The 24,580-nt window shown below is 40.4% G+C and overlaps 1 protein-coding gene across 40 annotated transcripts in view; it reads right to left on the reverse strand.

The window, feature by feature from the left end:
* Positions 1-24,580, reverse strand: part of MAP2 (microtubule associated protein 2) — a 221,696-nt gene that overhangs the window by 167,887 nt on the left and 29,229 nt on the right. For all 40 annotated transcript variants that reach the window (XM_086896042.1, XM_086896038.1, XM_086896041.1 and 37 more), the window contains exon 2: positions 9,030-9,088. The gene's annotated coding sequence lies outside the window, so the exon portion shown is untranslated. The remainder of the gene's footprint in view (positions 1-9,029; positions 9,089-24,580) is intronic.

Here is a 24,580-nt window from a genome sequence, read left to right on the forward strand (position 1 = left end):
GGTCTTGCCACAGCCATGAGGACTCATGGAGGAAGGATGGGTGAAGTCAGCATTAGGGAAACCAACATCCTGCTCCTGACTTCTAGATAAAAAATATCAGACCCTACTTTAAAAGAAATTACCTGCCACTGTTAGTCCAGGTAATCTGCAGGGTCTAAATGGCACAATCTCCATGAAAACCACATCTCTCCTCCAACTCAGAAGCCTCTCCAGGTATGGCTCAGCTGAATATGAACCTTCTTGCCTCAGCAAACAGGCTGCAAGGCCCACCCATCTTTACTCCTGCTGCCTTCATTGCAACCACAGGATACAGAACAGTTCGACTCTCAGGGTCCTGGAGTGGGGTCCTCCCATCAGCAGGGAGCTGGGTCTGGGCATCTCCTGTTTCTCTTCTGACTGCTCTGACTCCAGCCAGGAGTAACACAAGCACCCAGACACTCTGAGCTCATCCACCAAGTCCTAGCACAGAACTGGGTAGGATGACTGGCAAGCTGCTTCTGTTTGCACATTTGATTTTATCATCTTCCTGAATGGAGGGTTTTGCATCAGTACAGTAGCCAAGAAAACACAGAACTGCTTCAGCTGACATGCAGCAGAACTTTCCTAACCTCTTTTCCTTCAAATTATTGCAGTTGCCCCAAAGAACGCAGTGAAAACAATATTTTCCCACAGGCATGAATAGATTACAACATTTCTCTGAACTGCTAATTATTCTATTCTTAGTTTATTATTAGAAGTGCTGTAGGAACAGACCAAACACTTCAAACTCAGCTCTAGATTTTGTTCTGAAATTCCCTTTCCATGTAAGGTGCTCTCCATGGTACTGCACTTAGGAAAACAGAATCACTTTTGTCTATTCACTGAGACACCAGGAAACCATTTTAAACAAAGGGATGGAATTGTCCATGATGAGCAGAAACAAAAAAGCCAAATTCTTGCGCTACAGTACTTTTGTAAGAATTGCTTCTTCCATCTCACATGGTAACAGATGAACACAACTGAACCAAAGATGAGGCTCCTCAAAGCCAAGTCCTTGTACCACTACCATATCTGGCTGTTGTAAACTTAGTCAGCATTACATTCCCAAACAATTTGACCAGTCTGACCAAAGAGAAAGCAAACCCTCCACCACATTCTCCCTGTTGCTGCCAGGGTCCAAGACCAGTTGTAAATGAGAAAAGCATAAAGGCTTTCCTGTTGCTATGCTACAGATGTTGTTCGGTATCTTCATGGTGTTTTTCTGAGACTCAGGTGCCTGGTTTTGCAGGACATAACTGCATGTGGGTGCAACTCTATTGAAATCAATGGATCTAAGCAATTTCAGAGATAAAAAAGCATCTGGCCCTGTTGCTTCAAGCCTTCTAGCACAAATACAACATGCACAATTGCACTGTGACATGAAGAGCTTGAGTACAGCAATCTTTGGCTTCAGCTCTTGCTTATGAAAATGCATAATTGTCAATACAAAACACTGGCAGAATCAGACAGAATTGTATTTAAAAGTCCAGGCTTTCTAGCTCAGCTCCCATGGCCCATGGAGCTGAGCTAGCAATATGAAACTTGCCTTTCAGTTTGTCTGAAAAAAGAATCAGATTTTCATCCAAAGCAATAGTTTCCTGCTTGATGGGTTGGAGTCCACGTTGTCTCCTTCTGAGCACATTGTAAAGTGGCATGCACCCCTGCTCTAATTAGAAACAAAATACAATTTATACCAGGATCTGCCCATACAGTTATTGTTTGCACTACAGAGCTATTTCTCAGTTGTTAGATCGGGCTAAGCTGCTAATTAAGATGTACAGCAGAAAAAGCCGCTTTGGTGGAAGAAACAACAAAGCGCTGCATGAGGCTGAGGAGATTGGAATCTTATCCCAGCTGGGTCACAGACTTGCCTACTTATTGCCTGCAGATAACATTAATATCTTAACACTCCTCATTTCCTCAGACACAAACTGGAAACACTAATGGAGTCTCCTAATGGAGATACTTTGTATTTCAGGACTGGAGCTCCAAGAATTCTCCTTCTTCACTGTCCCAACTCTGGAACAAAATACCTGCACAAAAGAGTAACATGGCATTTTTCTGGCTTCTAAACTTGGCTTCCTCATCACAAGGCAAGCAAAGACACAGAGCTGTACCCTGTGCACTGCTGGAGAACAGGGGCTTCCCCTCTACCCACAGTCTTGGATGAATTCAAACTCATTTGTGACTCCTGAACCTTTACATTCACCTCCCATCAAGGATTTTTGTGCAGGCACTATTCCCGGACTGGTGTTTTTCCAAACCAGGTCCAAAAGCCTTTCTCAAATGTAAACACTCAACCACACAGAGCCTCACCACCCACCTGGCTCCTAACCCTGTTACATGTATTTCCATCATCTTTTCTATAGAAAGATCATTATTTAGTTCAACAGGTACCTCAAGGGAAAAAGTAATTAGCAGAAGTTTACAAAGCTCTGGATTTCAAATGCAGCACCATTGTGATGCATTGAATTTCCCTTATCTCTGAGATTCTGATTCAAATATTTAGAAAGAGCAGTCTGAGTGAGACAGCTCTGTCAAAAGCACATGAATCATTTGAATTCTTGCCTACAGTTTCATACCATAACTAAATGTCTCCTAGGAATGCACTTAAAAACTAAGGATTGATGTTTTCATGTTTTCAGTCATACCATTCCCATTGACTCATATGCAGATGATGGTTCTTTGGAAGCTCAGCTCAAAGCAACCACAACAATGATGTGTGAGAAAAGTGCATTTATATCAATGTCTGGCAATGTAAAGCGCCACGTTTTACAGCATTTGGATACAAACCTATGTGATGGAGAAACACAGCAAAGCAGCCCCGTGTGCCAGCAGTGGGTAAATATGGACAACAGAGACATGGATGTCTAAAGAACATTATTTTTCTCTTTTTTGATCAGAATCAAAACATTATCCAGTCCCCTAGAAGTATACAGTTGACTTGATTTTATCAGGATTTCAGACACTAGTCTTAGCAGCCTAGGAATCATAAACCTAACAAAGTTATTTCAGCTACTCAAAAATACCCAGAGATGTAATACAGGTTGTATGATCTGTGTATTCTTAAAAGTATAATGTGCTTCATTCATAGAACAAAATAACCTAATTATATACTATGTATTATTTATTTATCTATATTTTCACATATATATACATATACTACAATAATAAAAAGGAAAATCAGCTCTAAGCAAAACCAGTTGGGTTTCACATGAAAGTTTTAAAGTCAGTAACTCCTGTCTTGATAGATTTCTCACACAAATGAAGTGAATTCTACCTTTCAAAGCCTGAAAAATCAAGAATTTGGTGAATGTCTTCCCATTAGTATCATAAGCTTCCAAGGTGAGAAGCAACTCAAAAGCAAAAACTGTATTACCTTTAGATGATGAGTCATGTTTGTGCCTGCAGCATTTAAGAACTGGAAGAAAAATAACTGATTCTTCCTATGACTGCAATTTCTTTTTCCTCAAGATGTCAACACTTTTCTCTTACAGACCTAGCCACACCAGAAAATCTGACATTTCCTTTTGGCAGAGCTTCAGTGAGACACTTCATACAGCCCTATCATATTTGAATAGCTTTAACCCTAGTTCTGTTATTACAGGTACAGGTAGGAAAAAAAAAATGATGAGTGATTTTATGGAAGAAAGATTTTTGACATATCAATTCTTAAGTGGTAATGTGTCCAGAAACCTGTGAAGCTATAAGAAATGGAGATAAAAATCTATGAACAGGATATGAGTTGGGGCTCTAAGCAACAGAAGAGCTTCTACCTCTGAGTCCTACACACACTGCAATGCTCTCTCCCCACCAATAATAAAAGACACTGAAAATGTTAAGGCATTACAGCCACTCTTTTCAAAGGTTGTAAGTGAAGCAAATCTTGTAGATAAAGATACTATCTCCTACACCTGGAAGGGGGCAGGGAGTAAAAACACACACCAAAAAACCTTTCAGGAACAGAAACCTTTATCCAGGTCTTCACCATTCACCTGCAAACTTACCCATTTTTCCTGCTGTATCAAATAATCTCATAAAAGATGTTTTCTATCTCCAAAGAGACTTGTCTTGCTGAATTTAAACCTTTCAGGTTAGAATTAAAGGGCATAACATTTCTTCAAGACTGTCTCAGAAGATGTCACTGCTGCACATCACAAAAAAGGTCTGGCTCCCACTCCCATTCAAGTCAAAAGTAAAACCCCTACTTTCTGTTCTGGAGAAGGATCTAATCAAAACTATTTATTCTATTGCCTTCCAGCCTTCTGGTATGGTATGCTGGAGGTAGTAAGGAATGGGGTTTTGTCCCACTGAATAAAATAAGGTTAAAAAGCATTGTAAGGGCCTACCAACTGGTATAGCAATTTATTCCACATAAATGAATGGCATCTCAGAGCATCTGAAGACTAAGCATTAAGTAGAAGCAGACACTTGCATTTCTACAATATTTTTCCTTTGAAAAAATAAGTTGTGTGCCACTTGTTCCTTCCATTTTTCTTTTTTTTTTATTTTCTGAAGACACTGCTGGCAATGGAATTAGCCATTAAAATACAACCCACAAACATTTACTTGGTTAACTAACTAGCACTCAGAAGCTGCTGGCATCAAGAACAGCTTCCTCAGACACTCCCTCAATAAATACAATAGCCTCTGGGTTTCAGACATGGTGTTTGGTAGAATGGTAACCCAGGCATTTGTTATTACTCAGAAAACTGCATCTTTATACATCATACACAGTCTCCAAGAATAAAAAGTAAAGTGAAAAGAACACCTATTTCTGTTCATTCACAATCTCAGGCTTCAGATTATTTGGGCAAGTGGAGTTTGGACTTGCAACCCAAATGCCCAGATGCACCTGAAAGAGAACTAAACCAAGTTCTGCTGCTGTGCAATAGCAAAATATTTGTGATAACTTGGGTAGAGCCATGCCAGTGAGAAATGTGAGATTTCATGCTACCAGCACACCTGGTTCAGAGTCATGTGGGTACCAACTGGTTTGTCTGCAAAACTTCTACAGCCACCACCTTCATTCAGCAACTCCCAGTTATTTGCCTTCCTGATAGAGGACTTAGGGCTCCCCTAGTCCCCATCCTACCCACAAGCTTCTGGGGAAGAAGACATCACACCAACACCTTTCCTGCTTTTCCATGACCACAGGGAGCATCACACAGTTCTTCAAGGCCACAAGCCAGGGCTGGTTGATGTCACAGTTTGATGGCCTCCATCCTGAACTGCTGGATGCAGCAGTTTTTCATGTGTTTTTCTAACTCAGCAGCATAGTGGCTGGGCCACAGCCCTCCCACTGGCCAGGGCTAACAGGACTGCCCACTGAGAGTGCAAGGCAGCACCCTGCACATCCCAGCAAAGCGCTGCTTGGGGCAAACACCAGGGGAGAACTCTACATGGAGAAACTCTCTCCCTCTGCCCCATACCCCTCCTTGTTACATACAAGGCTCCTTGTTACAGGAGGAGAACTTGGAACAACAAGACAAGGAGCAATTCCAATAAACTGGGATGCTGGTAGGTCTTTTTGGGGCAAGCTCAAGTTGTTTACAATGTCAGTGTAAATAGTGAAGGCTAAGTCTAAATAGCTTCTACCTCACACAATTCTCTCTCAAAGAGAATCTCTCCAAAGGATGTTGGATGTAATGTCAAATGCCTTCAACAGATAGGTCTGGCTTTCTCTTTTCTTTTTTTACATCTTAGCACAAGGAGAATATCATACAGAAAATCTGTCACACAGAAAGAAGTAGGGCCCAAGGTCCTGCTGTTTGACCATGTTGACTGCTCTCACTCCTCTGTACCACATGTGACATTGCTTTCCTCAGGAGCCTCTGCTTTGGCAGCAATTTGAACTGCTGAATCCCTTTACACTTCCTGATCCTAGCAGCAGAGTAGGAGGAATGGTAATGGTGTGTACAGGTAAGCAGCTCTGCAAAACAATTTGAGGTGCATAAACTTACACTGGAAACTAGAGAACCAGTATACCCTGGTAGAATGAAACTTAGATTTCCCCAAGAGATCAGGTGCCTTATTACAATTTTTTATTTGCTGGGCTACAGCAGATCACTTGTACAAGAGAAACAGCCCAGAACAGCAGCAATTTAAAGACAGAAGTACAAAAGACTCCACAGTGTAAGTGGTGATGCCAGTTCTTGTATCTTTTAAAAACAACATAAAGGCAAATGTTCAGCTAGCTCTGTCTGTTTATAGGGCTTCTAAGAACAACAGCTCACTCATTTCTTTCATTTTACATATTCTAGATTCTTCTTCTAGATTTGATGGAAGGAGAGAAAATGGCTGAGACCGTCCCAGCTTCCTGAGATGCTCTTCTACAGTCTCTGCTCTCTGCAGGAGGTGAGCAGGGTAAGCACACTGCTTGCAAGCAGTAATGACATACAAGGGCCTAATGCTAGGCTAGGCAATGCAGATCTTCAGGCTTTTGAAAAAATTCTCTTCTGTTTTTTGTTCACACCACAGAGAAATTCACCTTGAATAAATCCAGGCTTTGGTACCATTACAAACACTTAGGTTGTTCCTGTGAAATATTCTGATAAGAAATAAAACCATCTTTTCATTGCCTTTTTTTTTTTTTAACCCAGGTTCTCAGTAAAATACAACAGTTCTACTTACATTTAATATTTTCTTTTGAGGATTGGGGTTTTGTTGCTCTTAAAGCATGAAAAATTAGGTAATATTTATGTTCAATTCATGCCTGAACTTGCAGAGACAAGCAGTCTTGCTTTCATTCCTTTGTGCAAGATACACTGCTGTCTGATGAGCAAAGAAGGTGCTGGGGCAGTTCAGAAAGTGATGCAACAGAGTGAGACCCATAAATAGGTGAAGAGCTTCTCTGTGCCATTATATGGGTTGTGTACAAGCCTAAGAGAGGGTTATAAGGAAGACTATCAAGGCAAAAAAAGAGAACATCCATGATCTGCATGTGCCTTAGATTCACATGGAGAAGACAGAAAAAGAACAAAACCTAATAAAATTGAAAAAGTTTTATGTGTTTAAACAGCCTTGGTGCAAGACCGCTCCTCTAGTCTCTACTGTGTTCAGCTTAATAAAATGAGATTTAGACAATGGATTATTTAATTACAAGAAGGTATTTTGCTCACCATTTATGCAGGAACACAGCTTCTATTGATAAACTGTGAGCAGCTCAAATGCAGGTGAAAGTATCAATATTGTAGGCACTGGAAGAATTGGATTACTACTCAACTCTGCCTGTGAGCAGACAGGAGTTTACCTGTCCCTTCCAGATGAAGTTCACCAGCCTACTCTGAATTTCCTGGTTACACACATCTGCTGTGATATATCTTTGGTAAGAAGAGATCTTTGGCATTCAAACCCTGCCACAAAGACCAGCACCAGTGAAGTGAAATGCAGAATGAACTCTCCTCAACTTCCTTGCTGCTCTTTGCAAAGGGCACCCACCAAACAGCTCGGTCTGCACTTTTAGCTCAGATCCTCAATCACTTCTTCCTATTAAAGCATTTGGCCTTACTACAGCTTTGAAAGACCTGTCTCTTCCTGACCATTTAACTTTTTGCCAAATGATTCAAGTTCAATGACATGCAGAGGCTGACAAGGAGCAGATAAAAGAAACCTCACTAAAATCGAAGCTAGACCTCACTGGATAAGGATTAATACCATGAGCAGGGTCTCTGGCAGCTTCCACTCAAGAACAATGACAACAGGAGCCTTGCTGATAAATTCTCACATCTCATCTGATTCTCTCACTGCAAGAGGGGAGGCTTACATGACTGTGGCAATTTTTTAAAACATCTTGAGAAATACAATTGGTACATCTGCACTGCAGCCTATCACAGTTATAATGCAGTATTTCAAAGCTGGTGACAAGAAACACAGTCTGAAATACCCAGCAGAGAGATTGGTTCTCTGCACTGAAATACCACCACTCACTCTCTGGCTGTGGACACATACTCCAGAAAGACTCACACCTTCACACAAAGGAAGAAGCTATGACCTCCAAGAGAGAAATGTGAAGCTACAGTAAGAGCAGCAAGGTTGTGACCAGAAACTGCCCCCAGCACACAGATACAGGCTACACATGTCCCAGTTTTCACTTCATTCTCTACCCTATAAAGAAGACAGACAAGAACCAACTACAGAAAAGATAAAAACCAAATCCAAGAACAAAATCCAACTTCATCATGACTGTGCATTATAACCAGATAAACCTGGTGCTTGAAAACTTAACTTTTCTTGGAAGAGGAATGACCAAGTAATTCTTCTTCCAGTTATCAATGGATAAAGTGAAAATGGTGCTTACCAGCTCTCTTTGTGCTGTTTTTCACTTGAGTAGTTCAAATAACTAAAAGCTGTCTGCACCCATTACACAAACTCCCCTCTGGATAGATAATACCAGGGGTGCAAGAGGGAAAGCCTGGGATCAGCATCTCTTTGCATCTGTTCCAAATTTGCATATCCCATAAACAACCTCAATAAAACATTTCAACAGAGCAGAACAACGAATCCTCAGACAAGGTGAGCATGTGGTGACTAACACACAAGTAATCAGCACATATTGCAGGGAATATTTTTTTGCTAGCTGTGAACTCTAAATTTGAAGTGTGAAAAGGAAAAAAATGCCACGTCACAGATTCAACTTACAGTGCTTGTACTCAGCAGCAGCAGCTTTTGGATAGCTCACAATGACAGGAGGACATTTCCTACAGAAAAGATGTCTACACAAAAAACTTGGCAAAAACCCCAATGTGTTTTTATTTTCACTTGTTTCCAGCTCTGTGCCATAAACACCTCCATTGTGCAGCACAGAAAATGTACATATTTTCTTCGTTTGAAACACCATTACAGTACATAACTCATGTACATGCAGGCATAGGAGGAGTCCTGTCAAACTATTTGGGTTTGTTTGAACAAGCCCCAGAGATTAGGCAATCCATCCCAGAAAAGTCAAGATGAACAGCATTTCCAGACCCCTGGAATTACTGATATGAGACAAACAAAAACAGTAGACTCACCTTATGGTGTTGTTGTCACCTCGTCAGTGGCAGGATATTTTATTTCAGGTTTCCACAATCTGAAACAAAACAAAAACTGTCAGTTAGTGGCAGAGGTTAAAGGGGAAAGCTTAAATTTTATTATATGAATTAAAGACTCATGAATTGTGACATGCTAGTCACATGTTTTCCTTCTCTGCTTTTAGTAACATGTGTAAAGTTACACCAAATGCTCTTTTCCAGTGACTAGAACCCTTCAGAATGCCTGTTTTTGTATAATGTCCATATCCATGGAAAAGCTGATTCCTTTGAAGCACAGGCTATGCTATGGTGTCTGTTAGGATCAGTTTCTTAGAAACAATTAAATCCCTTCCTTCTTTACAGAAAGAAGATGATCTGAAGGCAGAAGACCTTTCATGTATCTAGATTAACTGGGGATGATTTGCCAAAAATTAGAAAAGACACTTACAGCAACAGTCCTAAGTACAAGAAGTCAGCAAACAAACAATGTAGATAATACAACCTAACCTGCCAAAAGCTTCCTTGTTGCCAGGAATCCCACAGTTACACTGCAGAGTAACAAATGATGTGCTTACAAACTGCAGACCAGACTGACAGGACCTATTAATTCAGTATCAGGTAACGTGGTATCAACTACCAAAGAAAATCTGCAACAGGGAAGTGCTGTTGAGAAGTCAGAGAATTCTCTGGTACTACAGCTGTTTTACTGCAGGGCCTTGGGCATTTTTGCTTTGTGCTTGAGTTACTAAACATATCTTACAATGGGTATAATATCATCACAGTGGTATTAACAAGAACTAATTAATGCTTTGGAAATCTTGGGAATGGCTAGGCAAGGGAGAAGCACCTATAAACTGCAAATTGCTGGCATTTACAATTGCCTGAGAATTGCCTGAGAAGGAAGAAGTACAGACTTCCCCACCCAGCTTCAAGTCAACAGCCAAGAAATGGACCATTTTCCAGCCTATCATCTTCAATCAGCATGAATCCTACCTGCAGAGCTAACTCCTGCCAAAATACAGGTAACAAAACTCACGGCTGGACAAAGCTATTTAAGATACTCATTGCTTCACAAAGGAAATATGGAGAGAAGATAAATGTCAGCAGGAATAAAAGCACCTTGTACTTTTAGTGAACTTTGCTATGCTTCCCTGTAGCCATAAGCATAGGGGTTATCACTGAAAGCAATGGGAGGCTCATCTCTGACTTTACCAAAGCTAGAGAAGAAAACATTTACTTAGACAGAAAGGTAGAGAAGGACAGATTCAATGTCTCACCAAAGTTAACAGGAAGCAGCGACTGAATCATGCACAGAAAGCAAGGACCCCATCCCTCCCTCCTTTTAAGCAAGGGGCAACTTTCCAAAAGCAGAAAAAACTTAAGTCTCTACAGCACACTGCTGTGGTAAGGGTGAGTAAATGTGACATAAATGTCACTGAGGATGAAGATGGAGGTGCAACCAGAAGAAATGAAGAAGCAAATTCAAGCTCAACTATTTCTTCTTTCCTCTCAACACCAGCAAATGAAAAGTCAGTTCTTACAATATACTGGCCAGGCATGGATCTTACTATCTTTGGTTAATTCCGTATGTCTGAGAAGAAAATCAGCTGTAAGCCGCTTAGGTCTACTAAATGACATTTGTCTAAGGCACTACCCCCATGTGCAGAGTCATGCACCAAAGATTGAGCATTCTTTAGGAAGACACTACTGGCCCAGACACTGTTAGCAATGGTCAGCAAAACACAACCATGTAACAACTCATACAATAATATTCCCCTCTTGAGCAAAACCTCATTCAGCACCCTCCAGTCTTTGAGGAGCTGCCAGTTCATATCCAAATATGAAGAAAAGGAGGAGTGGTTCCAGCAAGATCCCTTTTCTCAGGCTTCTGATGAGCAATGATGGACAAGCACACAACCCTCACCCCTCAAGCAAGCAGAATTTTGAGTATTTTAACAGCTTGGTCCACAGTTATTTGCTCCTTAGAGACTCCAGACTCATCCTACTATCTGTGGTCATAATAAAAGGGAAACAGACTTGCTGCTAAAATGGCCACAAAACACCAACCAGACACCTCTTTACACTCCTGCTATGGTTACTCTCAGTTAACTCCACTTTAAAAACATCAAGATTTTCCAAATGACAGCCCTGACTCATGCAGCCTGTGGTGAACAGGGGATATATTCTGGAAAAGACTACTAATAAAATGCCAGGCAAACTGCTTGACTCAGAGAAAACAAGATTAGCACTGTGAAGTGTTGGCATTTTGACTTCTGAATACTTGCTGGATGATAAAATCAGGAGCTGTCTTTAAAGTCTACACTGAACAAAACTATCCACTCCTTTCTTGTAACTACGGTGGCATTTGCTAATGCTGTCAGCTTTTATTCCTGCAAGGAGTCACACTGACAGCTCTGGTTACCAAAGTCTTTCACTAACTGCTTTCCAATAACATCCAGTAGGAAAATAAAGCTGTCCAGTATTTTTCATGTTTCAGTATACACCTGCCCCAAGAGATGAGCACGATATATATGTAATGATATATAATGATAGCTGAGCTTATCCAAAAAATTAATTGGCATAACTGGACATATTTTCCAATACCCTGGGGATGATTCACATCAGAAGTTGGAGCTGGTTTGGCTAAAAGGGAGAAACTGTTTGGAAATCTGAAGATGGAAGATGGATTGGGTAATGGTGATCACAAAATGATAATGCCAACTATTCAACTATAAGGAAGAAACAAATAGAGCAGATTAAGGACAGTGAATCTCAAAGAAAAAAGACGGATTTTAAGCAACTCCACACAGGTCAGTAAGGCTTTATAGAAGGCAAAAAAAATGCAGAAAAGTACTAGAGGTGAAATAAAAATACAGAGAAAAACTACTTTATGGTAAAACAAAGTTGGGATATCAACTGACTACAGTGCTGACCAGAGAAATATGTTTAAAGAAGGAATTAATGTAGGAAAGTCAACTTAAGCAAATTAAATCCTATTTTTTTTATCATTAAAAACATCCCAACCAACAGACTGAAACCACACACTAATAGATTAAACCACTGACACTGTGAACTCACAGGAAATGAGAGAAGACCTAAAGCACTGCCTAAAAGCAAGCACAGAACCACCAACCACCATAAAAAGGAAAGAAGATGATAACCACACAAGGAATTGGAGACCAGTCAACCTAACTCAGACTCCCAAAACAAACTCTGAATTAGTTATAAAAATCTGACAGACAGATGGGCAAATCTACTTCTACTGGAAAAGGGCAGCACATAACCTATATTCTTTGGGGCAGGGGGGCACAGTTGAATGTGTGCTCAGGGAGTTGGGGTTATGGTTAGGGTTATGGTTAGGGTTAGGATTTATGTTATGGTTAGGGTTATGGTTAGGGTTAGATTTAGGATAAGGGTTAGATTTAGGGTTAGGGTTGGGGTTAGGGTTATGGTTAGGGTTATGGTTAGGGTTAGGATTTATGTTATGGTTAGGGTTATGGTTAGGGTTAGATTTAGGATAAGGGTTAGATTTAGGGTTAGGGTTGGGGTTAGGGTTAGAGTTAGTGTTAGGGTTTAGGGTCAGGGTCAGGGTTAGGGTCAGGGTTAGTGAGCCTGAGCCTCACCTCCTTGCAATGCTTTGTGTGAGTAGCCAGAAAAAAAAACACTGAGCTGAAAGAGTTTATGAGTATTTAATCACATTCAAAATCATTTAAAATCAGTACCATGGAACCCATTGATCCAAAGTGGTTTTGCTGCAGAGGCAGCAAAAAGGAAATGTTGCCACATAGAGCTTCATCCACCAACATCATACTTGATGAACCAACAGGCTGAGCCCAGGTACACAACACTGCTCAGCCAGGGCCACAGTGCAAGCCCACATTCCTCTCTGCTGTGCTGGCTCTTAGGTGGAGGCAAGTCACACCCCACAGAAATAGCCAAGTGCACAATTGAATATTCAGCTGCCACTAAAGAGGTGGTTCCTAACAGGTTCTCCAGAGCTCTCCTGTCAGAGCCATCAACCTCTTACTGTTGTTTGACACGCAGGCATGCCTTAGCCCAGGAGATAATCCTACAAAGTATAATGCTAGCAGTTGTTCAACATGTCTGAAAGGCTTGCAAAGGCAATTTAGGGTAACTAACTAAATTAGGAACCCTCTGAAGCTGTCAGTTGCCTTCACTGGACAGCTGAAAAGAACCACATCAACAGGATGGAAACACCTCAGGAAACCTGCTGCCACAACCAAGATCTGCATTTTATCTCTTGCAATTTCTTCCAGCCCTGTACATTTACTATTCTTTGATCTGCTCACTGAAGATAAAGGACAGTCCAAGATTTTGGCTCTTCACCTGCCTGCATGTGATGAAGCTGAGCTGCAGGAGCTGTGGCTGCACAGCCTTGGCCCTGAAGGTACACTCAGCTAAATGACATTTTGCACTGAGGTTCACATTTGAAGCCCACTGGTTCAGCAGCCTGCTCACTGCAGTCCATGTGAAGGAAGAACATAATAATCTTCCATTTCCTTAAAAAGATAGAAATTTCAGTGCTCAGTTAAACTAACCTAAGACAATTCCTCATCTGCTATGGTACTTTTTGGTAGCCTCTCTTACCACTTCTAGTGAAATGCAAAGTTTAATGTGTTCTAAAACCCCCAGAATATTTGAAATTGTTTACAGGTGAGAAATGATCTGTGGCTCAGAGCTGAAGCAGCAGTAATGTAACAGATCTGTAGGGCACCTTCCCTGTTGTACAAAAAAGGAGCAGATACACATTCAACATTTCCAATGGAAGTCTGAGAGCCTAGTTTTCCAGGAGCACATAGCCTTTCAATTTTAGTCTGATTTTAGTCTGCCTGTTTCAGGGACAGGAATTCACACAAAAAATACACTGAGCACTGCCAGTACTTCTCCAGTGAAAGACCCTCAGAGCTTCTGTTTGGTTTTCTAGATGATCCTGTTACCCATTTTTTTACTGTTTGAACACATTTTCAAGGGTGCAACTCAAAACACTGCAAGGGTACCAACAGTGCAATAAAATATGTAACAGCCAAAAACTGACTTTCAAGAGAGATCAGTGTTGTTACCGTTTTTCCTATTCAAGTAATTCCTTTATTCTCATGACAAGATACTTCTGTTGCTATGAGCCTGCAATTTTTAATTGTTCCCCATTCTCATTCACATGCAATGTCTCCCTCATAGCAATTCTGATTTCCAGGAGTTTATTCAATTTATCTATTTGCAAGTAACATTAGACCATATCCTTTTATTATCTGGTCTTAAAATTTTTCCATTTATTGGCATCAACACTATAAGAGTTAACATGGTCAGAAGCTTTTTGTGAGGACAAGAGTTGCCTGAAACTTTTTGTTTCCTTCATCAGATTTCATACTCAAAGACCTGACTCCTAGCTAGGACAGATCAGCATAGCTCTATCAAAATTCCAAGAAATGCTACCAGTTCACAGGAGTTAAGGATGCTGGACACTTGTGTCAGGAAATCACAAAGTGAGTTATTCTTTTCTCTGCAGTAATGAAAATATGCTTGAGAAATATCTTTGCTTTCTTTTCCTGAGAATTTACATGTTCCTAGAAAATCCTCGAGCATTTCTTCTGTTATTCTCAGATGTGGTCCTGAGCCCATAAAGTCAAATTGGAGCTTCACCACTGACTACCACTTTCCAACCACATAACCACACTCAGCCCTGCCAATTACAACTTTTCAAGAGGAAGTACTAAATGAACAGTCTCCCTTCTCCTTTACAGGCTCCTACTGTTTTAATGTCCAAATACCTCCTAGCCTATAATCTTCCCAATTCTAGTACCATACAGCAAAGGATCCCAGTGCAGAAGGGTTAATGAGGCACAGAGAAATTAAATTGTTTATTGCAAGCTCCCTATAAAATCTTTGGAAGCATTTACAGACCTCAAGTCAGAGGACATCCATTGCAGCCTCAGATGATGCTAAGAGTTCTCATCAAACAGGTCCATGGCAGCTACACAACTTTGAAAAGTCTAGGAACAGCACTAGTTAAGGTTTAATAGTTAAAAAAATCCTCTTTCAATACCACCATAGGCAGCTTCCTTTCAACAAACAGCAAATCAAAGAATAAAATGCAAAGCTTCAATAATACAGAGAAGAGTGACACTCACTTCTAAAAATCAAGTTCAATTTAAGGCATTCATATCAGAAATAAATGAGAGTTCTGGAGTGTCACATACATGAAGGATTACTTTGCAGAATCTTATTTTAATTCGATAACATATCAATTCAATTTGTGGTAACCTGGGCTTTTAATACTCACATGGGGTGATATATGAATCTTGAATAAAGCAAAAGGATTCTTCCATCCCAGAAAAGAAAAATTTAAATAATTAACTTTTCTGAGCAGTTTAAATTCCAGTTTCCTGCTGCACAGTTTAGCCAACTGTTTCATTCCCAGCCCCCAGCCAGGTTCTGGTAACCAACCCACTTCTACATGCCCAAACTCTCACTCAGTACCAGAGCACAGTGCTACAACTCCACAGTGACCCCAAGCAGCTTCCACTGTACACCTAAATGTAAAGTTACTCATACTTCAAATCATTTTTTCCACCTCTACAGTGGAAGTGCCCATCCATTCACTGCAGAGCTCAGAAATATGAATTCCTAAATGCAAGATAATATGACTGATATAGAAAAGTCAGTATTTTCAGGGCAGTCTTACACAGTTTGCAGAAAGCAGAAAGAATTAAGATGTGTTCTGAAAATACAGGAGAAAAGCAAAAGCCCTGAGTGGCTGTTCCCAAATGGAGGAACATGTGCTTAATGAGGCAGGAGTTCTACAGAAACAAGTAATAATATGATCCCGTAATTAAAGACTGCTTTGTAATATGTAGGCAGAAGGCTGCCACAAAGACTGCACAAACACCCCTTTTTCTAGTGTTTCCTGAAATGAGCCATTTGACTCAGCAATGTTAAAAGGTTTCTTTAACAGCCTTTTTTGGTCTGTGATACATCATCTGATGTGACTGAGTCCAGTGCATTAAGAATCTGTGTAACATTTTGTGCTGCAATATGACAAAAGAGGCACTGTCTGAGCTGCAAGGGCTGACCAGCACTCCATCTATTTCTACAGCCATACTAGAAACACATGTGGAAGTGTGCAGAACTTAGAATTCGTTTTAAAACTCCTTAAGTAAATACTTTATATTTTATTTATATAAAATATAGAAATACAAAGTCCTTGTGGCCCCCTAGACCATATATGAAAGAGAGGGGCATCACAGAAACAGCACATTAACAACACTACCACTCAAAAGGTTAAAAGGGGAAGGCAAAGCCACTTAGTAGGGCTTTCTGTGTGCCATACCAGGGAGACCTCCATTACAAGTAACAATGGCAAACTCATTCAAATCTAGCTTAGAAACACCATATTTACAGATTTATTAACTTTTAGTTAGTAGGTACAAGCATCACTCTAGCTCTAACAAATCCTTCCTTGGGAAGTGACATTATCTCTATTGTATTTTGGTGAAGGAAGGACGCATGTTTTCTTCTATTAAAAGGGCTGACACTCAGTAACACAAATAATGAGTAGCTTTGAATGTTATCTTCTTTTGAAACCCTCTATTCAGGATTGGAACACTGTAATTATAGGTGTTGAGTAAAGAGCTTGTCTAGGTACATTTCAAAATGCTACATATACAATTCATCTTAAGCTTTTTTTTCAAAATAGGTATTTTCAAAGACTCGAGGAGCTTTCAAAATTGGGAATTTGATTTAATTGGGACTGGTCACTGAAAGCAGATACTCAGAAAACTGCTCCAACAGCCCTAAGCTGGCCACTGTGGCAACTATTCTATGAGTAAAAATGTAAACTGGGCTCTGACACAGCAAGATTAAGTGATTCCTGAAAGTAGTCCCTCCACCACTTAAACAGCCCTGCTAACCTCAGTGGGTCTTACCACACAACCACTTGTAAAATCAAGACATACCAAGCACAGGGCTGAAGGGATCCCATGTAACATTTCCACTAACATTTTAGGTTCTGGAATAATCTCTTTGACAGCCTATTTTTTATTTTTTTTTTCAAAGATACAAGGAAAGCACTTGTGAGCAGGCAAGTACAGCTGCAGCATTAAATAAATTAGAATACACTTGTCAAAATTCTAGACAATGTGTTGGTTTAAAAGGAGGAAGGTGTGCGACAGAGCATGCAATAACCACACAGGCAGAGGCCACTTGAAGTCATTATATTCAGGATCCACATGAACAGGAGCAGACTGTTTATAAGCTGCACAAGTTCTGGTCCTCAGTATTTGGGTGTGCATGGATGGATGGATAGGGGTGTTTGCATGTATACATCCATATACATATACACACACAGAAACTATGTAAACTATTTTTTTTTTAATAGATAAGAATGGAAAGCAGGTGGAAAAGGAAAGTTAACCAGGACACAAACATCCAAAGAGCAAATATATTAAAAATTAAACATCCTATTTGATTATAGTAGGTTCTACAATTATTTTCTGAACACTGGCTTCTACAAGCTTCTACAAGACTGCCACTGAATAAGAATTACCACTTCCAACTCTGAGATAAAAGCAAGAGCACCACTGATTTGAGCCTTCTGCTGTGTCAATGGAAAGGCATGAAGCCACAGATATCTATTTTTTTTTTTGATCTTATAGCATAGTAATTCTGACATTGAGTCCCTCTGCAGTGGCTGAAGCACACACTATCTCAGGGAAAAGCCTTGTGCTGGCTGCCAACAACTAAATCAAGCTAATCAGCAATGTGCCGATGCATGCTGATGTTGACACTTCAAGGATCACAAAATATTCAGTTCTACTCATTAATCCTTTAATGCTGGTTCCCATCAATCAAAGAGCCCACTCTAATTACAGGTTCCAAAAAGCACCAGTAAGATCATTAACAAAGAAATGCAGAGGACAGCACAAGAAGAAAAGGACTTCAGATGCCAAATCCCTTCTATGCCAAGCCTAGTGTCTGCAATTTCCTCAGAAGCATCGATGTCAAACTACAGGCAGAATTACCTGCATGTGGTTCACAGAGGTATGGTAAGCCAACAAGCTGCAAGAGCACACTGCAAGCATAAATCACCTCCTGGGTGCTAAACCAGTCCCCACAGTTAGGTACATACACATCACACTACAAGGGCTGAATCTCCTAATCTCCTGCTGATTATCTGGACACTGGACATTTGCACCAGGGGCACAGTTCTGCTGCTCAGCAGCTCACTCTGCTGAATAGAGCCCAGAAATCATGGAAGAATCTGCAGAAAATATGACTTAATGACTCTGCAGTTTCACTGCCCCCTTCTATATTTGGAGCTAATTCTTCTCTGCTATATACAGTGAGCTTGCAGTTCTTCAGAAAAGAAATCATTCTTCTTACTGGTAAGTCACATCATCCAATTTTCAGTTTCTAGCTGCACTGTACTAGCTTTATATTTTACACTTTCCCTCCCTTTCACCATTCCCAATTTACTGGGCAGCCTTTTGCAATCTCTCAGCAGACAAATCAATTCCTACTATCATTCTTTCACCAGTCTTCTTGAGTAACATCAGTGATACATGCAGTGGCTTTGGGGAGCTGAACACTTTTGGTAAAGATCAATTGAGGTAGACACTCTCTAGAAAATGCAGTCAAGAACCTTCAGGGTGCCAAATTGTTTGAAAACTAAACAGAGCAAATAAATATAGGCTCTTCTGTCCAAGTGTTAGGATTTTTCCCACTTCCTCCCTTCATGTGTTAAGTGTGAGATCCTACCCAGACACACAGACCCCATGCAGGAAAGCATACACACATGAATTATGCTTTATAAAGGGAGGAAGAGATAATATAGAATTTAGAGATAAATTCTATATGCAATTTCCAAAAGACAAACTATACTCGGCATTAAACATTTAGACAAGAGCTAAGGAAAAATAGTCAGAATAACTAAAGTTGATCACTCAAACTGCATGTTACAAGTGGAAATAAAGAATTTTCATATTATGTTCTGTTTGACAATAACATAACCTTCAGTATTGTTTTCCAGCAAGAAAGGCATCATTCTATTTATTATTATTTAAAAACATCTGTGCTTGCAAGTATCCTTGTGAAAAAGTGCACAGTATACACCTTTTGCAGAGACCAAGGGAAAAAGAAAATCAAATATCTCAGTATTTTCCTGCTGTAAAGAAGAAGGCTCATTAATGGAGCTGCCTTGGCAGCTGTCATAAAAATATTACCTCTTTTTGTGTGGATCAGATGTAGGTCTTTGTTTTCTGGTTTATATTCCATTCCTGGCAATTATTCCATAGATCTCAAGTTTCCCTAATGGAAATCCCTCCTTTTCTTTTCTTAAACATATCACAGTTGTAAAAGGAGATTCTATGTTCAGTTTCCTATGCAAACAGCAGCCTTCTGGGGAAAGGCGTTTTGTTCACTCCTTCTGTTCTTTTCACTTTGTTTTGAGGCCACTGAATTCACCATAAAGTGATGTTTGACAACTCTCATGCCCTCTATCCCAAAGGAATGTTTTGAAACTATAAAGGATGTCGGTACTTTGGTTGGGATTCTTTTTTCCTATGAGAATTTTCAGTATATTATACAGTAGCATAATATAAAGGAAAAGATCCCCATGCAGTACAATGGTGGCAGAGATGGTCATAATGTCTCCTCAACCTCTTTTTTTTGTGGCATCTCTATCAGGTTGGCAATAGGTGAGGACAAAACAGGGCACTCCACCCACACAATGCAGCAGAAAGAATCAGATATTCCTCAACTCACTCAAGAGCTGGAAAAACCTGATCACAGTTTGCCTTTCCATTCTCAAATGAGAAGCAATATAAGGAAAGATAAGACATCTCTTAGAAGTGTATTTATCTTATATTTTATACATTTAAGTGCTACTTCCTTTATGTTCTGTGGTTTTCTGCAACACATGGGGTTTTTGCCTCTATCATACGCTATAGTCTCATTGCTTGGGACAGCTGGGATATTCTATTTAGTAGTCATTTCTTGATCCTTCTATCATTTTCCCATCAGCACAGCCACTCAGCCATTCAGGCAGCCACAATATATTACAGCATCTTACTTCCACCTATTGCTGAATCATCAAAATGATACTTCTGAAGAACACAATTAAAATATTTCAAAGGAACAACAGATGCTGGAAAAGATAAAATGCACAGAGGTGGCAGCAGAATGCCACACCACCATTCCACCACAAGGCCATGGTGAGAAGCACATTGTGTACTGCAAATGCCCTGTTTTTCAGCCACTGTTTACACCTTAAAATGGTCTTCCCAGCACATTACTCTTTATGAAGCTTGATTTCAGTTTAGGTGTTATTTCATGGAATGCCTCAAAATGTACTAGTACAAATTGTTTCAACTCTCAATTCCCAAAAATTACTAACACTGATGTTTGTCTGCCCTTCTCCTCATACATGCAGCATACACCTCCAAAACTAAAAGAAAAACAAAAAGAGAAAAAAAACCCACAGAAAACCAGAGCAGTGCTGCTGCAACATAATCTGTGTTGGCACCTACATGACCTCAAAGGTTGGGTGGAATGCAGACAGCCTTCACAGCCCATATCACAATTGTACCAAACTACCTCACTGCCACCAAGTCACCCTGGCAGCAGAACAGACCAGAACAGAGTCCTGTGTGACAGAATCCAAAGGTGCCTACAAGGACCAGAAACACACCTGACATCCCAGCAGCTCTACAGCTGCAATAGTGCAACATTTGTTCATAACCTAATTGTCTTCATGTCTCCATTTATATACCCACTGCTGGGTCTTGGACATCATCAGGGGACTTTTGTAGGTACATATGATCACTCACATGGAGTTTATGGGTTTTTTGCAGTGCATGTGAAGCTCTCAGCACCAGAGAAATTATACTGACTAATTATGTCTGATCACAGCCAAAATTTCAGAGGTCAGTGAAATGCTGCTGTTAGAGTGATGGTCACACAAACACCATGTTCATATGTTCCCATGCCATATTCATTTGCTACAGGATACTGTGCAGGGCTCAGAACTGGCAGAGAGCCCAAGCACAGTAATGCACTGGAATGAAGAGATCCTTGTGAAAGCAGTAAATCTTAATAATAGTCTGATATTAGCCACAAATGAAAGGTGCACTTTATCTCAAACACTTTATAAGAGCTTCTGAAAGATGTTTTCAGTCTTTAGAGATAAAGACATTTTTTAGTCTAAGCATTTCCATAGCAGATCCCCAAGATGGTACTGAAACACAAACCAGAAGCTGGTATTGTTCTTGTTTTTCTCCCAGGCTCATTCACTTTTCACATCCTACCTCATAAAAGTCAGTCTTAACCAGGCAGAAGACATTTAACCTTGGCACAAGTTATAAAAACAGCCAGCAGCTCGATCTTGGTAAAAACATTTATCACCCACAAATTAGCCAGAGGAGGAAAAAAAAGCAACCTACAATCAGTGGACACATTCTGATGCCTAGAGAGAATAGCTGCTGTGAAGAATCAGCTGTTTTGGCCATGAGTTGTCCGTGGGCCATGTGGCTGTTCAGCAGCCAAATTGTTAAGTGCTGTAAACAAAACCGCTCTCTTCGTATCTTTGCTATGATTTTCCGATGACCCATTTGGGCCACTGTGCCCTCTCTCCTCAGGAAAAGCAGTACAGCTCTTTCCCTGGTACTTAAAAAAGACTCTTTGCTAGGCCAGGAACATCACATGGAGGAGTTGCTTTTAATAAGCAGCTAAGGTATACAAATATAGGAGTGGAAAAAACCTAGTCTGCTTCAGAAAGCTACTCTGCTAGTTTTGTACATCTGCTGATGTTTTTTTTGCTGTTCTGTAGATGTGCTGGAGTTCACAGCTCCACCACTTCTACACAAAATTATTGTTCAACAGCTTACAGCAAACCCTCTAAACTAGAACAGCAGCAGAGCATGAGCTGGTATGGGAGGAAGATTTGCACACCTGCTTTACTGAATCTGTAACACTCAAAGTCAATGCTAGAACTCCACCCATGAGTCACACAAAAGCTGCACAAGCTACACAAGAGCTGACTATCCTCAAGCACATCTGATTCTCCTCATGGGTTTCCATTCAAGAGGCCACAGTCCTCACACAGATGTAGGATCACAGAATCAAGAAGGGTCTCTTGAGGTCTCTTGTCTATGCACCTATCCCAAGCAGTTCACCCAGACCTCATCCAGTTGAGCTTCAAAATATCTCCAGAACTGCAGTGTCTACAACTCCTCACAGTCTCTGTTCCAGTGTTTGACCACCCTCATGATACAAAAGGGTTTTTATATCTATCTGGAATTTACCCTGTTTCAACTTGTATCCTTTGCGCTGGCTCCTTCATCATGCACTTCAAGAAAAGTTTAGCAGCACCTGTTCTACACCCTTCCTACCCACAAAGTAGCTAAAGGCAGCATTGAAACTCCTGAATAACCTCCCCTCTTGGCAAATAGAAGAAAAAAATTTCCAGATGGAAGGAAAACATTTCGCTGTGTCTCTCCTCAAACCTCATTGTCCCCTTAATCACCCACTGGATTAATTCCAGTACATATCAACGTTGGTTTTACACTGGAGAACCTCAAACTGGCCATAATATGCCTTACCCATACTTAGCTGTGATTCCAGAGCTCACCTGTCTGAAGGGTGGATTGTAGTATATTTCAGCTAAAAACAATGCACCCGTGTGCAATTGAGACAGGAAATCACTATAATTCTGCAGAGTGGCACTCCCAAAGACAGATAAAAGATGCTTACCAGAAATTCTAATTTACTTTGTCAAGCCTTCGCTCTTAACTTACTTTGCAATGAGACTTCTCTTCCCATTGTGAAGCATTTTGGAGATTCAATGTTTTTCCTCTGTCTTGAAAGCAAGAAACACCCTGATGCAGTGTATTACATCTGAGCAGAAGTATTTTATGAGTACAGCTCCAGCTTAGAGCTAAATCTTACTAGGAAATAGCACAGTAGCTCCCAATGACACATTATACCACTGTTACAGAATTTCCCAGAAATGCAGTGGCAATGTGGAGTTCAGGTTTATCCACACTGCTTGCTGTGACAGACTATATTTCTCACACAAAAAGGAGCAAGCAGTTAAACTCTCCGTGATGGGACTTCTTACCATTAAGAAGAAAATATAATAAAAATTCAGTAAGTGACTCAGAAAACTGAGGCTGAGTAAAAGGCAAAACCCTCACTAGCTTCTGAAAACAAACTTGACTTTTTTTATTAATCTTATTATCAAGTGCACTCTACATTAAAAGAGTGCTTTGCTGTTCAGAGCTCTGAAATGCAGCAAAGCTGGAGCAACACTTTTTTGAAATAGTAATGACAAACTCAGTTCCAGGCAATCAAAGGAAGGAGATATTGGAAGAAAACAAACTAAAAAAAATCTAGCCCCAAATGGAGCAGAGGACAAGGTGTTTAGAATAGCAGAAATGTGGGAATCTGTGAGGCTCACCTTATGAGGTGTCTGTGAGAACAGGGATTTAAATTGTGTAGTGAATTTTAGCGAATTGGAATGTGAATGGAGGAACATCCTTGGTTTTGCCTCTTTTTGCAAGCCTGACCTGAACCTGCTGGTGGAAGCTGTTAGCTGGGGAGCTGATCCCAGCCTGTGGTACTAATCACTGGATCAGGTAATGGGACTGCTAGATCTTGTTTGCCTTAGTTGGCCTAGTAGTGCCTTTCAATCTGTGGCACTAGGGTGAATAATATACTCAAAATTTCTCCTGGTATCTTCATTGTAGGCCATAGGTCTTACAATGTAAGTTATTAAATTACTGTAGATGAAACACCAGAGAGATTGGTCCTTGAGTCCCTTGGGGACTGCAGAATTGCAAATTAACTCCTCACAATTTACTTAATCAGAGCATGTATTTATTTTTTCAGAAAACCTTCTTGTGTGACAAAAGTTCATGAAGCGGCTAATTGGAACAGAGGTACAGCTGGGACTGACAGCTTCCAAGAGTAGCAAGCTTCTTTTGTGCATTCTTGTGCCAGCTCTCTATGATGTACTGATATTTAAGGAATTTACATCAAACCTCTGTCACGGGCAGATGGGCCCAAAACTCCTCAGCACTCACTATGGAGGAAAACTACTGTGCTGACACAGTGCCTCACAGAAAATGTGGCTTACTCCCAGCTTCCAACATCCTCTTCTTTGTTCTTCTCACTATAATTAATGCTGCAGGGGATATTTTTGTTAATGTTACTTGTCTTTCAGAACAAAAATTTCTACTCTTTTGTGATATATCGTAAGGTGATGCATCTCCAAGTTCATTGGATCTGTGGTGTCAACTACAGTTTGTATAGTTTAGATCGTAGGATGGCTTTAGAGCATGAAATCTTTCTTGCTAGTCTGAAAAATCTAGATCCTCAAAGAGAATGAGTACAAATGTTTGGCTTTTCTGTGAAGTGATCTGTTGCCTTCCATGTGCTTGCAGGTGTGGATGTAGGGGCCAAAACCTATGGGCTGATAGTTTCAGAAGTATCTGAGTGAAATGTCATGGGAATTGGGATGCACACAAATCCTTTCTTTGTAC

The sequence above is a fragment of the Cyanistes caeruleus genome, chromosome 7 (assembly GCF_971803275.1).
Source record: "Cyanistes caeruleus chromosome 7, bCyaCae1.hap1.1, whole genome shotgun sequence".
Lineage (NCBI taxonomy): Eukaryota > Metazoa > Chordata > Aves > Passeriformes > Paridae > Cyanistes > Cyanistes caeruleus.